We start from the raw sequence: 17,691 nt of genomic DNA on the forward strand, positions 1-17,691 counted from the left end.
CTCGCGGAAGCTTTACCTATAGTTTGAATGGTGTCATGCTTCATTCACGTGCAGGGCTGAACTTGGCAGAAGGAGAGAAGAAAAAAACGCTTCCGAATTGTCTGAAGCGGTTTTTGTTTTGTCCAGTCATGCGGCCGAGGCGACTAGTGATTTCGGTTCCTCCAATGACGTGCCGCCGCCGAGACGCGTCACGGAATTCATCTCGACAAATCACGCGCCACCGCTGAGGCGACAGCATCCCAGAGTCGGCCGGCCGCACCGCACCTCTCGAGTATATAAGCCCGTGTGCAGGCCAGCCAGACTCACTATTTGCCCAGCCTCAGTGGGGTCAACATCTCCCTCTCTCTCATTTTCTCAAAGCTAACCCTTTGACGAAAAAGATGGCGAAAAGAAAAAAAGATGAGGAGTATCGTACATTTCAGGACGAATGGGCCGAACAATTCGCCTTTGTGGAGAGAGCAGGTTCTGTGGTGTGTCTAATTTGCAATGACAATTGCATCGATGAAACGGTCGAATATAAAGCGGCACTTCGACACGCGCCATGCTACCTTTGCATCAAAATACCCTGTGGGAGACAGCAGAAAGAAAGCGTGCCAAGACCTACTGAGCAGGGTGCAAGCCAGCCAGCAGCAACTCCGTGTATGGACCTGGCAAGGTGACTATAATTCCGCTCGCTTTGCTGGATCTTTAGCAATAGTGAGGAACGGAAAACCATTCACAGATGGCGAGGATGCTAAAACGTTCATGCTGGATGTAGCCAATTAACTTTTTGATGATCTTCCGAACAAAGACAAGATAATCAAACGGATACAAGACATGCCTCTGTCGGCAAGAACTGTTCATGATCGTACCATCATGATGGCAAACCAAGTGGAGGAAACGCAAGTGAAGGACATAAATACAGCGCCGTTCTTTTCCCTGGCTTTGGATGAGTCAACAGACGTAAGTCATTTGTCGCAGTTCAGTGTGATTGCAAGATATGCTGCTGGTGATACACTGCGCGAAGAAAGTCTTGCTGTTCTGCCAATAAAAGGGTCCACAAGAGGTGAGTATTTATTCAAGTCTTTCATGGAGTTCGCTCAAGAAAAAAAATCTACCTATGGATAAACTTATCTCAGTGTGTACTGATGGTGCTCCATGTATGGTGGGGAAAAACAAAGTATTTGTGGCGCTTCTCCGTGAACATGAAAATAGACCCATCCTAAGTTTCCATTGCGTTCTAGACCAGGAGGCACTTTGTGCTCAGATGTGTGATGGGCAGCTTGGCGAAGTGATGTCGCTGGTCATTTGTGTGATCAATTTTATTGTTGCACGAGCCTTAAATGGTCGCCCGTTTAAAACGCTGCTGGATGAAGTTGGAAATAACTATCACGGTCTGCTTTTACACAGCAATGTGCGTTGGTTGTCAAGATGGAAGGTGCTTAGCCGTTTTGCGGCTTGCCTGAACAAAATCCGGACTTTCCTTGAAATGAAAGGGATTGAGCATCCTGAGCTCGCCAAAACTGAGTGGCTCCTCAAATTTTACTATCTTGTGGATATGACTGAACATCTGAACCAGCTCAACGTGAAAATGCAAGGCATTGGAAATACAGTGTTATCCCTTCAACAAGCCGTGTTTGCTTTTGAAAACAAGCTGGAGCTCTTTATCATAGATCTTGAAACAGGTCGTTTACTACATTTTGAAAAACTGCGACAATTTAAAGATGCATGCACAGCAAGTGAGCCCACTCAAAACTTTAATCTCCACCAGTTAGCTGGCTTCACATCCAGTCTCCTACAGTCATTCGAAGCACGCTTTGGAGAATTTCGTGAGCACACTCGTCTTTTTAAGTTCATCACCCATCCAAACGAGTGTTCACTGAACACAGCCGACCTGAGTTACATTCCTGGTGTCTCCGTCAGAGATTTTGAAGCAGAAGTGGCTGACCTGAAGGCCTCAGACATGTGGGTGAATAAGTTCAAGTCACTGAATGAAGATTTGGAAAGAATCGCACGACAGAAAGCGAAGTTGGCGAGCAAGCACATGTGGACAGAAATGAAAAAACTTCAACCCGAAGACCAGCTGATTATCAAAACTTGGAACGCGCTTCCTGTCACATACCACACACTGCAGCGTGTGAGGATTGCTGTATTGACCTTGTTTGGATCTACGTATGCATGTGAGCAGTCATTCTCACATCTTAAAAACATCAAGTCCAACCTACGATCACGTCTAACGGATGAAAGCCTCAACGCTTGCATGAAGCTTAATCTCACCAAGTACCAACCAGACTACAAAGCCATCAGCAAATCCATGCAGCACCAGAAGTCCCATTAATGGTGAGTATTATAACAACATTATTTAAAATAATAAATTCAGAGGCTTATTATACTTACATTTAGTTGAATTCAGTCTTAAAATATATTATATGGCTCTCACTGAAATAGATTTCCAAATATTTTGCTTTCATGGCTCTCTGAGTCAAAAAGGTTCCTGACTCCTGTGTTAGGAGCTGCCAGGAGCTGCCACCAACCATCATCAGGATCTCTCACCAACTGTCATTCGGGCGATCCTGCCATCCTTTTATAAGCGAACAGTGTGGGCGAAGCCTCAAGCACGACTTCAGCCAAATCCATCTTGCTTATTGGCGCATTCCTGCATGAGACCTCCAACCGTCCATTCTCGTGCTCATTCTTTCCCGACCATCGAACCAGATGCAACTCCTAATTAACACAGGCCTGGCTTATGACGCCATGTTCAGGGCGCTGGATGAACACCAGAAAGCGGCCATTTGCCGGAACAACCGAGCTTAAACATGAAGCGCTCACAAAATCTTAATGGGCAAACATCACCACTTTGTTTAGCCCGATACGAAGAAGAGCCAGTTAGGGTCCATAGAGCTGCTGAACGGGTTGTTTATCACTGATGGAAAAAGGTGTGTGTCTAACAACAATGGAAAAAGGTGTGTCGAACGTCATTGGAAAATAGTGGGTGCCTGAGTTAAATGATCCGAGACCACAGCCATGTTTGATTGTCAGAACAAACTTTTCAGGAAAAGCTTGCGGCGTGATGACTCAAATGTCCTGCAAGGCCAATAGGAAAATAATTTCCAAAATAAAATGCAGGGGTTTCCTTCGAAGCCGGTTACCGGCGACCCGCAGCCGTCTACTCAGAGAAAAAATGTCAAAGGTCGCCGCCTACTCCAGCGCCGATTTTTCGATTTTTTTTTTTTTTTTTTTTTTTTGTCACCACGAAATCTCTCCACCCCCTGTTTTGAAATCCGAGACGAAAACACATTAGTATTTCGATAAAAGTGGGCTTACTTTTACTGTTGGTACTCTCGCCAGGTCTCGCACAACACTGACCTAAAAATAACACGAGCAGCTAAAACCGCCTCCTGCAATAGAGTTTTCTGCTTTAGCCTCGTTTTGGACTGTTGGCCTGATACCCTGATACAATACAGCAATTACCTCAAGAAAATAAACTTTGTAGGCCTCGCAGTTTCGGTGCCGAAATGATGGCATCGAAACGAAAAATCCCTGTTTGACTGGATTTTCGAAGAAGTCCAAAGACATGGGAGGTAAGCTTCTGGCCATCAGTAATTGGTCTAAACTTGCACTCTCACGAGTGCGACATTGTTGTTGTTTCATGAAACACGTGTTTCACCTCGTCCATTTTGAGCTTTTGTCAAGTGATGCGGCTCCAAAATACATGGTCACCCGTTGTGCCCTTTTAATTTATAAAGTAATTAGCCGATAAGCTTAAAGCAGCTTTTGTACATGTTATTATTCGTAGTTATTTGCACTGAAAATCGCCGTTTATTCACTGAAGTGAAGGCCAAGTATGAGCAGCTGTGAACTGGCCAACTGAATACTGGTACCGCAGGTACATGCATGTGCCATAGACTTGCGAGCTTTTCTTGACGGTATAACAACACGATATTGGTGGATAATGTAAGGTGGAAGTTTAACAAAATTGGGATTGTGACTGTGATGCAGTATTCACACTTAGACTGTTTGATTGGTTGACTGATTGAAGCTAGCTGACATCAAATAAAGAAATTATCAGAAAACGATTGAAGTTAAATACATGTTTATCATTCCTTTTCAAACAATAAACTAGTCTGAAGTTATTAGTTTGAGCTGTTTATTAAATCAAAACAAAACACAATAAAATAATAATAAACTAGAGGGGGAGCACTCGGGAGAGTGCAAAACCTCCGCCGCCAATACTGCTGGGTCACTCAAGTGAACCTTATATCTTATTAAATATGATGTCAACAGTGCTGAGAGTTATAGTTCTTTTCTCCATTTTTTTTGGGGGGGGGGGGTGGAAATCACTTAAAACATGTAAAAATGCAAAAAAAAAAAAAAAATCGAAATTTTGTTGAAAAAAAAGTTGCAAAATTTTTTTTTCTCTAACAATTTTTTTTGGGGGGGTTGGAAATCACTTAAAACATGTAGAAATGCAAAAAAAATTTTTTTTTCTCTAACAATTTTTTTTTGGGGGGGGGGACCAAGTCCAAAATTTAATGGCATGATCCTTGGACCATACCTCACCCCCCCCCCACCAAGTTTCGTCAAAATCCGTCGAGGAGTTTTTCCGTAATACTGTTCACAAACAAACAAACAAACAAACAAACAGAAAGGGGTGAAAACAGTAACTTCCATCCATCTTCGAAGATGGCGGAGGTTAACAATATTTAACAAAGTAAAATGAAATCGAAGAGGGAAAATATGCATAAAATGAATGAAAGAAAAAAAAACTGTTTTGTGAAGTTTTCTACCCCAACAGCATGATAATATGAGAACGATTTCATGTCAGAAATCATGCTAGAATGCATCTCCAGCCATCGAGGATCCTCCGGCTTCCAGGGCCCGCCTCGGGCCCTGGACTCCGGCCATGCAACTGCGCTCGCGGTGATGGTAACCTGCTGCTTTTTAATGGTAGCCTCTTGCTCCAAAAAATAAGGAAACCCCTGAAAATGTGTAAATAAATCGTGTATTTCCAAGCCAATGTGTCTTGATGGAAAGGGGTTTTAACGAGTATCCGTTGGGCTTACGGCTGTCTTATCGCGTGCACCAATGTTGAATATTGCTCATGCAGAAATGAAAACTGACGTAAAATCATATGTCATGAACGTGTTGTAAAGAGGAAAAGGTTATCCCCGAAGAAAGGAAGGGAACCTGTTCTCTACCATTCTCCATTGCATCAAAGAGTTAGAATCCCACCAGATAAAGGGATGGGTCTATTCTGAACATGCATTTATGGAAATAACTGTCTGAGTACCTGGATGTTGTGTGCATTACTCGGATCCGATTCTGAAATCCACAACAATATAGATAACACCCGATTGCCGAGCCATTCACCGTATTAATGTGTTTTCTCAATTACAGTCAAACCTTTTCCACCTGTCACACGACGTGTGCATGTGGGCGGGTGTGTGTGCATGCGTGTGTTCATAAAGCATAACATATTCTCCAATAACTCCCTTACCCCCAACCCTCTCCCTCTCTCTCTATCTTTGTTTCATCCTTGCTTCACCCCCTTCGAATACTTTTCAGCATCCTCCCATACCTCCCGATCTATTTCTGTCTTCGAATGTATCTGAACAGTGGTTATGCCCAGATGGTGGATATCTCCACAGGTATCTGGACGGTGGTTATCGCCAACCACTGCACGTATCCGGATGGTGGTTATTTCCGGACGGTGATTATCTCCGGACGTATCCAGATGGTGGTTATGTCCGGATAGACCCTCCCCTCACACTGCCTTCCCTTGCCCTCTCTTGCCTTCTCCTCATGCTGCCTTCCCTCCCCTGACATTTATTTCCCCTCACTTTATGCTGCCTTCCCTTCCTCCACCCTTCCTGACTCCCGCACCTCACCTCGCTCGCCCACCCCACCTCACTTCCCCACCCCACCTCACTTCCCCACCCCATCTCACTCCCCACCCCTTCTCACTCACCCACCCCTCCTCGCTCCTCCACCCATTTCTCTCCCCCTCTTTTCACTCCCTCTTCTCCTCCCTCCTTTCTCTCCTCCTCCTTTCTCTCCTCCCTCCTTTCTCTCCTCCCTCCTTTCTCTCCTCCCTCCTTTCTCTCCTCCCTCCTTTCTCTCCTCCCTCCTTTCTCTCCTCCCTCCTTTCTCTCCTCCCTCCTTTCTCTCCTCCCTACTTCCTCGCTCCCCCACCCCTTCTCACTCCCCACCTCTCCTTGCCCCCCACCCCTCCTCACTCCTCCACCCCTTTCCCTTTCTCTCCTCCCCTCTTTTTTTCTCCCCCCCCGCTTAATATACCCGTTGTATGGAGGGTGGTTATCTCCGGACGGTGGTTATCTCTGAACGGACCCTCCCCTTACACTGCCTTCCCTTGCTTTATCTGGATGGTGCTTATGTCCAGATGGTGGTCGTCTCTGCACATGTATGGACAGTGGTTATATCTGGATGGACTCTACCCTAATGCTGCCTTACCTTCCCCTACCCTTCCTCGCAACCCCTCCTTCCTCACTTCCCCACCCCTCCTCTGTCTCTGTACCTCCTCACTTCTCCACCTCTCTCTCTCTCCTCTCCATCTTTTCCTCCCCCCTCCCTCCAACCCCACCTTAGTTTAACCGTTATCTGGAAGTTGGTTATGTCCGGGTGGGCCCTCCTCTCGCATTGCCTTCCCTTGACGTATCTGGACGGTGGATATCTCCGGGCGTGTGCGGGCGGTGGATATCTCCGGGCGTGTGCGGGCGGTGGATATCTCCGGACGTGTGCGGACGGTGGATATCTCCGGACGTGTGCGGACGGTGGATATCTCCGGACGTGTGCGGACGGTGGATATCTCCGGACGTGTGCGGACGGTGGATATCTCCGGACGTGTGCGGACGGTGGATATCTCCGGACGTGTGCGGACGGTGGATATCTCCGGACGTGTGTGGACGGTGGATATCTCCGGACGGTGGATATCTCCGGACGTGTGCGGACGGTGGATATCTCCGGACGTGTACGGACGGTGGATATCTCCGGACGTGTGCGGACGGTGGATATCTCCGGACGTGTGCGGACGGTGGATATCTCCGGACGTGTGCGGACGGTGGATATCTCCGGACGTGTGCGGACGGTGGATATCTCCAAATGTATCTGAGGGGTGGTTATGTCCGGACAGACGTTACCCTCACACTGCCTTACCTTGCCCTCCCCTCACCCTGCCTTCCCTTTCCGCACCCTTGCTCACTTCCCGCCTCGCTCCCCCCTCCTTCCTCACTCCCCCACCCACCTCATCCCCCTTCCCTCCTTGCTCCCCCTCTCGCCTCTCTCCCTCCCCTCTCTCCCCTTACCTTACCCTCCCTCCCCTTCTTCTTACCCCCCCCCTTAATATTCCCATCAGCGAAGCGATGGGTTGTGTTTGTTTGTATGTAATAAAATAGCAATGGTCATGGGGCAGGGAACACAACAAAGACAAACAAGTATGCAATAAATAACCCCCTTATCCACTTTCAAGCACATACCATGATAGAGAGACAAAGTGGGTATTCACAAGACAGAAATACTCCACGGTGCCCGACAGGCCACCCACGTCACTCGTGATGCGCCGCTCCTCTCCTCTCTCACACACCATTGGCCGCTGGCTCGGGCTTGTGAGTAGAGCAACCCCCTCTGTGAACCTTCATCCTGATTCCTAAGGTGGCACAGCCCACACAATGATGTGGTGAATATTCCCACCAAAATTTGCACCACCAGCCTAGCAAATACTTAAATGAACATTTAAGACAAATTTACAGAAGGCAAAACAATAAAAGTAGGTGCACTACCTGGGCGCTCATCTGGAAGAAATAATGATACTGAGGAGGATGTCAATGGTGGACGGAATCAGCAAAATGTACCAGTGAACTAATGTTTTAGCAAATACATATTTTGGGGGGTAATCCCCCCCCCACTGTAAACCCCCTTCACCCCGATTTTTATAATAGCGTGAACAAATATTGGTACATCACGGGTGATGAAGGTTGTGGTCAAGTTTCATCGAAATTGTGTGTGTGGTTTCAGAGAAGAGAGGAAATAACTATTTGAGGGGGCAACCCCCTCCCCCAGACATCCCCTGAGACTCTGATCTTTTTTAATGTCATGAACAATCTTTGGTACATACAGGGTGATGAAGGTTGTGGTCAAGTTTCATCAAAATCATGTGTGTTGTTTCAGAGAAGAAGTTGCAAGTGTTGACGGACGGATTGACAGATGGAAGATGCACCCACCATCCCATAAGCTCACCGGAGCTATGTTCCACGTGAGCTAAATATGGTGTCAAAAGGGTTGATTAATTATTCTAGAACAGCGTTTCTCAACCTTTTTACCCTTGTGGAACCCTTGAAGTAGTTTTCATGTCTCACGGAACCCCTGCATAAAAATTATTATATACCATTATTAATATCTAGCTCTTTTATATTTTTATCGTAGTTCACGTGGTCAATATAATATATTTTTTCGGATACCTGGTTTAAGGAAAAAATGACCCCCTTTTTGTCAAATTTATTGGCAATGAAAAAAAAAACATGCTGCTCGTTTATGAGACCTCACACCGAGGTTTTAATTCACAAAAAAAATATATATATATATATATATATATTTTTTTTGTTTGAAAACGTCATTTGTGAAAGTGTTTGTCAACCCCGAGTCTGTTTGACAATTAAAAAACACACCTCATGTAACTTGATCAACAAAACTTAAACAAATAAAGCTGAAGCAATAAAGGTAAACAGAAGAACTAACCTTGAGAGAGAGAGACTTTGCACTAGGAAGCACAGAGAAGATAGATGAACACCATGCATGCGTCCTGTACTTGAGTCAGTCACTCAATGATACACGAATCCGCCGCGTACAGGACGTCCACTAACCAGTGAGGGCGGTTTCACACTGGCGCCATATAGACATCGTTAAATACATTCCCTATGGTTGTTATAATTGTAAATAATATGAGGTTGAAGCCTCTATTATAATAACCAAGGAGTTTCCAACATTATGCCATACGTGTATAGTAAAATTACGAATATTAAATCAAACAAAAACTACTCAAAAATACATTAGCCTATTTATTACTGTTTTTCGCGGAACCCTCGGGTTCCAGGGAGTCCTGGTTGAGAAACACTGTTCTAGTCACTGGGATGGGTAGACATCATCGAATGAGACATACAAGTAATGCATATCTCATAACATGATTAATGACCTCACACTGATTCTAGACATTGATTTTAAGGAAATAACTCAACTACAGTCAACATTATTTACCGCTAGGAGCCATTTCCACAACAATATTTTCATTTGGGAAAGATGACTGATTAACGACAATTTTATTATTTTGTCTTTTCAATGTGTATTGCTTAAAATCACTTTTCCCTTCAACACTTCCTGCTCCCAAGGCGTTTCACAACCTGAACAAATTAACTCTCCTGAGTTTGGGTAATAACCAACTGCAGTCTCTCCCTGCTTGCTTTCTCATGTGGCATGGAGGAAGTTCTACAAATTTAAGAGCATTTCATTTCTTCCTTCCAGGTCTTCGAGACAGCTGTTCACCACCATCTCAGATTGTCCCCAATCAAAAACCATGATCTTTTCTACCCCCGTTAAACACCCCCCAATCTCCCCTCCTTCCAAATTTCCAGTTTTCCTCACTGAGAGTTTCCTTCTCTATCCATATTGTCAACATGTATCCTCTCCTGCCCCTCATTCCTCCCATATCCATTGTTTGTCCAAGTCAGTCTCTATCTTGGCCTTCAACTCTGCTGTTGGTGTTTCCCCCCCTCTCTCTCTCTCAACTGTTCCTTTTGTGCTGTTGTATCCTGATCTGTTCAGTGTACGAGTACTAGCTCTTCCACGAGCCTCGATTATGTGTACAAAAAAACATTGTTGAAACATTGCGATTTTCTAAACACTAGCAAGTTGCCCATGGCCGCACGGGATTCTAAACGGGGTCGGGATGTAGTGGCAAAAATGCAAATGGCATAGTCTGTCATCGAGCCGGTAAGCTGGGAGCAACAATTCACATTTATTGCCACATCTGATGCAATTCAAATACTCCATTTCAAACTGTATGTTTGATATTTGTAACTTTTTGATGCCTGGGGTCTGTAATATAAATTTGTATTGGTGTCAGTCAGTGACAAATTGCAAATTAATAGTCGGATAATTGTGATCCAAATCCATTGGGACCATACAGAGCATCAGGGCTGCCTAAGCAGTCTCCTGTGCTATTGGGCACAATCCTGTGTGACCGGACAAGTCACCACTCCAACACAGGATACTCAAATGGCTCAATCATCCCAGCAAGTTGGTACTCATTTTGCCAACCTCAGGAGGAAAACAGGCTGAGGTAACCCCATCTGGTATTAATTCAACAGCCAAGCAGGATTTGAACATGAGGACTCTAGGATCCCAAGCCCACAAACCTAACCATGAAGCCAACACCAGGCATGTAATTGTGATGTTCTTTATAATGTGTGAATAATATAACAAGGAAACACTGGAATAACGGTTTGAAAATGCAAATAACACATGATGAAATCACATCTCTGTGTTAAAATGAAATAGTTTTAAACATTACAGTCCTTTGTTGATAGAGCACACGGTTGTCATGCAAACAGTCAGTGTCACACCTGCAGGACTACAAAAGTATATATGGTGATAACATTGTAGTGTGGTGAATAGTACAGCTGCTAGGAAGGAATACCACATGACGAGTAGTGGTGTCGTGCCAAAATGTGTCTGCTGTGATGTCAGCAGATTTACCACCACATCAAGTTTTAACATGAAAATAACCATTTCAGTTCCACAAAATGACTTTCTTCAAGTCTATTTGTTTGCTTTTTCAGCAACACATTGCACAGTGATATGAGCTTTCAATTGTGTTCCAAAATTTCTTTCTGAGAGGTTTTAAACCGAGATGTTGTAAGACACTGTAGGATTCATCGGAAGACACTTGGTACAAACGTCATTCATTCTGAAGTTTTAATCCTTTGGACATGAAAAGTGATGTTATCGATTTTCGCATCACATTACATCTGAGATGCTTTGCAGCTTATCCAAAAAATGTCGACTTTTTCCTTTTCCGATTTCCTCTGTCCACACATCCACACCAGGATGTGTTGTACTTTCTTCACAAAAGAATGATGTATTTTTTTTGTTTTGCATCAACGCATGACCGACCTTTATGACTGTGTTCCAACATCTTCGAAATGAGGTGCATTGTGGCATATTTTTCACTGGAAAAAAATGATTTTGATAGAAGAATTAAAAATTGTTCAGTTATAATACATTAGTCTGCTTTTCAAACCTTTTATCTAAACTTAAAAAAACGCACTGGATGCAGTGATGCACCGTGGGGCATGCAGTGAGTCACAGGACAGCCACAGAGATGATGGGGGGCACCTCGCCTGGCTCCCACTCAGACAGATATGGGGGGATGACTCAGACACAGGAGGAGATGCTTTTCGCTACGTAGTCTAAAACAAGGTTGACCCCCGCCCCCCCCCAACCCCGGGAGCTGTATTCCAGACACGTATCTGAACACGTGTCCTTACTTCGGGGTAAAAGTCCGAAAAACAATACAAAATACATATTAGGTGATCTGGCCTTAAAACTAACTGCAGACCCAACCCTTCCCCCTATGTAATATGTGTTGTCAGTGGAAGACAATCTATCAAATGTTCTCTCTCTCTCTCTCTCTCTCTCTCTCTCTCTCTCTCTCCTCTCTCCTCTCTCCTCTCTCCTCTCTCCTCTCTCCTCTCTCCTCTCTCCTCTCTCCTCTCTCCTCTCTCCTCTCTCCTCTCTCCTCTCTCCTCTCCCCTCTCTCTCTCTCCTCTCTCTCTCTCCTCTCTCCTCTCTCTCTCCTCTCTCTTCTCTCTTCTCTCTTCTCTCTTCTCTCTTCTCTCTTCTCTCTTCTCTCTTCTCTCTTCTCTCTCCTCTCTCCTCTCTTCTCCTCTCCTCTCTTCTCTCTTCTCTCTTCTCTCTTCTCTCTTCTCTCTTCTCTCTTCTCTCTTCTCTCTTCTCTCTTCTCTCTTCTCTCTTCTCTCTTAGCCTTATGGCTGCTGGTTTCTTCATTAGTTCTGGACACAGTTATGCTGCTGATGCAGTGTCCCCATCAGCAATACTATGATACTCATTTTGCCGACCTCAGAAGGATGACAGGCTGAGTCAACCCCACCTGGTATTAATTCAGCAGCCAATGGAGCTCAAACTCAGGACCCGAGGATCCCAAGTCAGCCACCCTAACTACTAAGCCAACACCAGACTTGTAAGTCTTCACTGAAAGTAGAAGTGTTAATGTTTATTCCATAACAGCAAGACACAGATTAGCACAAAATGGTCTCGATGGATGTGCAACTGACTGAAAACCTTTGCTGATTTTGCCTCTCTTCAGAAAATTGTATACACAGTGAAGATCTTAAACGGTGGATAACAGAAATATCATGCTTACATTTCAATGGGCAGCCATTTTTCCCATGCCATCCCTCCATCCGTAGAACGATCTTACTCAATTATAAAATGGCAATATGTTTAAACAAATGAAATGTGATTTACACAGAGATGTGATTTCATTATGTGTTTTTGGTATTTTATACCCAGTTATGAAAAACGTTTCCAAAATTACTTGTACCACTCTATACACAATCACACATTAGTACACAGTATATACTCAAAATGGCAATATGTTTCAACAAATGGAATGCTCTTGTTAAACCTGTACAACTTCCTACATGCTACGAGAAACAAAGCAGGGAGAGACTGCAGTTGGTTTTCACCCAAACTCAAGTAAGTTAATTTGCTCAGGTGGTGAAACGCCTTGGGGGGTAAGGGGTTGCGGGAAAAGTCGACGAACACATTTTAAACACACAACGATACATTTGTAATTCAACAGTAATGTTGCACAAATGAAGATATAAATTGGAGTGAAGTCAATGGTGTGCCATCCCAAGTCCCCACGCTTCCCACCTAAAGCAAAGTTGAAGAATAGCAAAAGGTTCTACCAGGAATGACTCGATATCAAATTTTGAGTCAAAAATTTTTTCACCGTTTTGGCCCCTGTAACCCTACCACCTGGGACATGAATGAACCGGGGGTCAAATCGAAAAAAATCGTTGACCATTTCATGCCTCTCCTAATACTGATTGCATATACAAAGTTTCTTTAAAAAAAATTAACATTACTGCAGTAGTAGTCGTAGTAGTAGTAGTAGTATTGTTACGAATCTGGAAGCCATGAGCACACAACAGCCAGAGTCCTTATAGATCAGTTATATCGGGAAGTATGTGTTACTAGCTAGGGTCCCGCCCCTAGTCTTATGGGAATTAAATGCACGTGTGCTGTGGGTTATTTTATAGATAGGATTTTTTTTTACATCCCTTACAACAACAACAACAACAACACTGCTCACGGCATTCTTCGCTCACCAGCGAGCGCGCGTGTGGGCGGAGTCTAACATAGGTATGGCGTCCCTCTTTGGCCAATCGGCAAGGAGCGGGCGTCTCACCCGCCCCGTTTCCGACTCAACACGATCGCCATTACGCACGTGGCCAGAGGTGAGGAGGTGGGCGGAGCTACAAACGCCTCTGATCAGGACTCCACCCAGAAGGGTGGGAGTTGCCCCGCCTACCGTGGGCCTGTCCATTGGAGGACGGCCAGGGAATCGCGCGATGGGTCCGACCAATGAGGAGGCGAGTGGCCAGGAAAAGAAGCCCCTTCCTCCTGAGGAGAAAGAGTGGTTGTCTGGACCAGAGTGGAAGAGAGGACGGCAGTTCGAGAGATCATGGCATTTTGCCAAGCAGCGAGGCTCGTGAGACATTTCTGGTGGGAGAGGACATTTTCAGTTCGGACATTTCCAACCTGGCATCCAAAGCCAGTGAGTGGTTGTCGACAAGGGCCCTGCAGACGGTCGTGGTCATGGACTTCGGGTCGTGGGTTCGAGTCCCACCGTGGTGGTTCGAGTCGGTGTGACCGCACGAGGCGGGACAGGGACCCCGGGCCGACTCTACCGACTGAAGACCCATCGGGTCCATTTTATTTTTGGGTGTGCGTGTCTGTGTGCGGGCCTGTCTTGTCAAGTAGAATTGTTAAGTACTTTCGCTTGTACATGACTGCATTTCTTATAGTCGGATAACTCTGCTCTTCTGTGTTCCCGTCCCTGCCTATTGTAAATAAATCTCCATTTTGTTGAATGTATCAGTTTGTTTCTGTGTTTCTTTCATTGGCTTAGCACGGTGCATGTTGGGAAATTGGGAAGCGGCAAATTGTGAATTTGGTCCGGCGGCTCTGGTAACTCCGCTCGGTTACGCCGGATCCGAGCCGTTACCGCGACTCGGATCAGACAGAGTCGGCCGAGGGTGTGCTTTCCCCGGTAGTTGGACGGCGTGAGTACTTGGGTAAATTGGAGTTAGACAAGAGGACTCTACCTCACGCCGTCGGCCTATTGGCGATATTCGGTCCGATAAGGGACCCGTCGGCTCCGGAGTTATTCGGGGTGACGACCTATAAATTCTGGGTGTTCGGTGGAGCCGACTCTACTGCTCCACCTTGCGGTCGTGCTCGCTACCGAGACCCGGCACCACAACAAAATGTGCTAGTATTGTTAAGGTAAAGGAAAAGACCCCCGTGCATTCAGAGACAATTAGGATTTTCCCCAAACAGATATTTCTTTCGTTTTTGTCATACAGATCCTTGCCCTTTTGTAGAGAGAGATATTCGGTGAGGCAGATGCATTGTTAGTTAGCGTGTTCAATTTCTCTTTAATCGCTCTATCTATCAATCCATTTTTGGACCCTTCTTTAACTCCAGCCACCCATCCATCCAGTTCTCAGATCCACCACACGTCGCCTGCCAAGAGTGCTCTCGACTCGTCTTCTCTGCCAAGATTGCTCTCGTCTTATTTGTGAGGAGTGCTCTCGATTCGTCTTATTTGCCAGGAGGGCTCTCGACTCGTCTTATTTGCCAGGACGTTTCCATGTATCTCTCGACTCTTGCATTTCGACTCTGCTCTCAACTGGTCTCATGCGCCAGGACTTTTCGTCTCAGTCTCATCCATCGAGCTCACCTTACCATGAGTCCTTTGGCCAAGCCTGTGCTCACATCTGTCTGTTAGGACCACAAGAGCCACCAAGGGAGAGCTTACATGCTGCACAAGTCTTGCATGCTGCATGAGTCTGCATATGGCATGAGTTGTATGACTACACATGGTGCGGACTGCACAGGTCTGCAGGCAGTACGAGCTTACACGCATATGTTTATGGTGAGGCAGGAGCCACACCCATGCTCTGCTCTGCACTCTATCTACTTACTCTCTTCTTCCTCTCTACATTTCTCCAGAATGATTGATTACCATGTCCTGTGTTTAGCATAAATAAGAACGAATAAGTGGGCTACATAAGCGTAAACAATAATTACTGTTCTCGTGTGCCTTTTTATTGTGATTTCTGTCCATACATTGTAAATACATGCTCATGGTTGCTCTTGTAAATACCTGCAATTGCTGATTAAATAAACTTTGTTGTGCTTGTTGAATAAATGTATTGGTTGAACTGTTAAACATTTCCGGCCTGCTCGCTTTTGTCCTTTCCTCCATTGGTCCGACAACTTGTGTAAGTTTAGTTGGATGGGAAGTTTTTCCCCACTGATTGGCTCCGTGGTTAGCTAACAGTCATCTACAGTTTGCATGGCTGTACATAATAAATAAATGGGTGGCTGTTGAGGGCGTGACCCCTAATTAGGGTTGCCGTGCCAACGGTAAAGTAACACGTAACCAAGGAGCGAAAACCCTTCTCAGCTTGGCGGTTCTAAATGGCGCCCATGGTTGCCCAGCAACCCGTCAGACTGCAGAGTTATCTGTGGCCGGCAGCCTCAGTACCAGATGTCGGGTAAAGGTCTGAGGAGCTCCCTCGTGATAACCCCAGACCCTGCGTCCGTGACAGTATTACCAAGTGCTGGGCTGTTATTGGTATCGGTAATCGACATTGCCCGATTGGAGGTCAGTGTGAGTGCCGATTACCGATTACTGTACTGTATAGTGGACACAACCCAAAAACTTTGAGTAGCTTTCACCCTTGTTTTGGGTGAATTTCAACAAACAAATTTTTTTAAAAAGTTAAATTACAGACGTTTCAAGATGTGCGTTTTAAACTTTTTTTTATTTTTATTTTTTAAATAAACAGCTGACAATCGTCATGTGACAGGTAGAAAAAATTTGGCTCGGTAATTTGGAAAACATTGTTAATATGGCAAACGGCTCAGAAATCGGGTGTTAAATTTATTTTGCCTTGAAACTCACAAAGAGAAACAACAATATTGTTCAATGCTGCTTGTGACAACAAAGTAAACTGTCTTTCATCTGATAAGGCAGAGAAACTCATCTTTCTCAAAACAAATCTGAGCTTTGTGGACTTTAAATATTAAAATTCTGAAACGTGGCATTTTCCTTATTTTGAACAATATGAGCACAGATAACAAGGTAATAGTTTGTCTCCCGCTGAACTTGTTAAATTGCGGGGTGAGTCACCACCACAACTCGGTTCATGCCCCAGGGATGGGGACTTAGGGTCACAGCGGTCAAAACAAGATTTTTAATTTTGATACCTGTATTTGATATCATGCCATTCCTGGTGGAACGTTTTGCCATCTTTCAACTTTGCTTTCGGTGGGAAACATGAGGATTTGCAATGGCTCGCCATTGACTTCACTCTAGTTGTCATTGGATTTGGTGGAATTTTAAAAATCATGTCTTTTTTTGAATCTGCAGAATTTATTTCGAAATATATTACATCTTATTTTTGGAAATATATTACACCAGCCCAGAGGGGAGAGCAGTATTCCATCAGGCTGTGGACGAAAGCTTTGTTTGTGGTCAGGAGCTCAGGTGGGCCGAGGAAGGACTTTGCACGACAGAGGATTCCCAGTCGGCAACTGGCTTTGGAGGTCAGGTTGGAAATGTGGCTTTTCCAGGAAAGATCATGGCAGATAGTGAGAACCAGAAGCTTGAATGAAAGGACATCTTCCAGCGGATTGCTGAGAAAGTAGATGCAGGGCAGGGGGGGGGGTTACAAACGGTCATTTCGGAGAGACATAGTGAGAGTGAGATTTGTCAGGATTGAAAGACATATTCAACGTGTTGGACCAGTTTGGGATTTTATCCAGATCTGAAGAGATCAAAGAAGCTGCTGCTTGCCGATGGGAGGAATGACAGAAGGTACGGCAAAGGGTGGGGTCATCAGCAAAGAGATGAAGATGATTTTCCAGAGAGTCGGAGAGATCATTGATGAAAACCAGAAAAAGAACAGGGCCAGGTACACTACCTTGAGGAACTACAGCCTGGACAGGAAGAGGGGATGAGAGAACTCTATTTGAGCCACATGTTGGCTGTGACCGGAGAGGAAGTCTGCGAGCCATGAGTGGAGATGGCCTTGGATACCATAGGAAGAGAGTTTAGTGAGCAGGGCAGGGTGCCAGACCGTGTCAAAAGCACGCGATATGTCTCGGGAGATGGCTCTGATTTCATGTCCGGCATTGAGTACCTCCATCCATTGTTGGGAGAGCAGAAGCAGCATATTCAGAGTGGAGTGACCTGGTCTGAAACCAAATTGATGATCGGAAATCAAGCCATTGGAGAAGAGGAAGGATTTAATGGCTGAAGCGATGATGGATTCCATAACCTTGCTGATGAATGGAAGAAGGCTGATTTTCTGTAGTTGCAGG

General features: G+C 45.1%; 1 protein-coding gene across 4 annotated transcripts in view; it reads left to right on the top strand.

The window, feature by feature from the left end:
- Positions 1-17,691, top strand: part of LOC147031791 (uncharacterized) — a 114,801-nt gene that overhangs the window by 49,702 nt on the left and 47,408 nt on the right. For 3 of the 4 annotated variants that reach the window (XM_085867631.1, XM_085867625.1, XM_085867636.1), the window contains one exon: positions 8,164-8,248. The gene's annotated coding sequence lies outside the window, so the exon portion shown is untranslated. The remainder of the gene's footprint in view (positions 1-8,163; positions 8,249-17,691) is intronic. The other variant, XM_085867644.1, reaches the window with a different exon arrangement.

Source organism: Eptatretus burgeri, chromosome 2 (genome assembly GCF_056783735.1).
Source record: "Eptatretus burgeri isolate ZD-2024b chromosome 2, Ebu_testis_v1, whole genome shotgun sequence".
In the NCBI taxonomy this organism is placed as follows: Eukaryota; Metazoa; Chordata; class Myxini; order Myxiniformes; family Myxinidae; genus Eptatretus; species Eptatretus burgeri.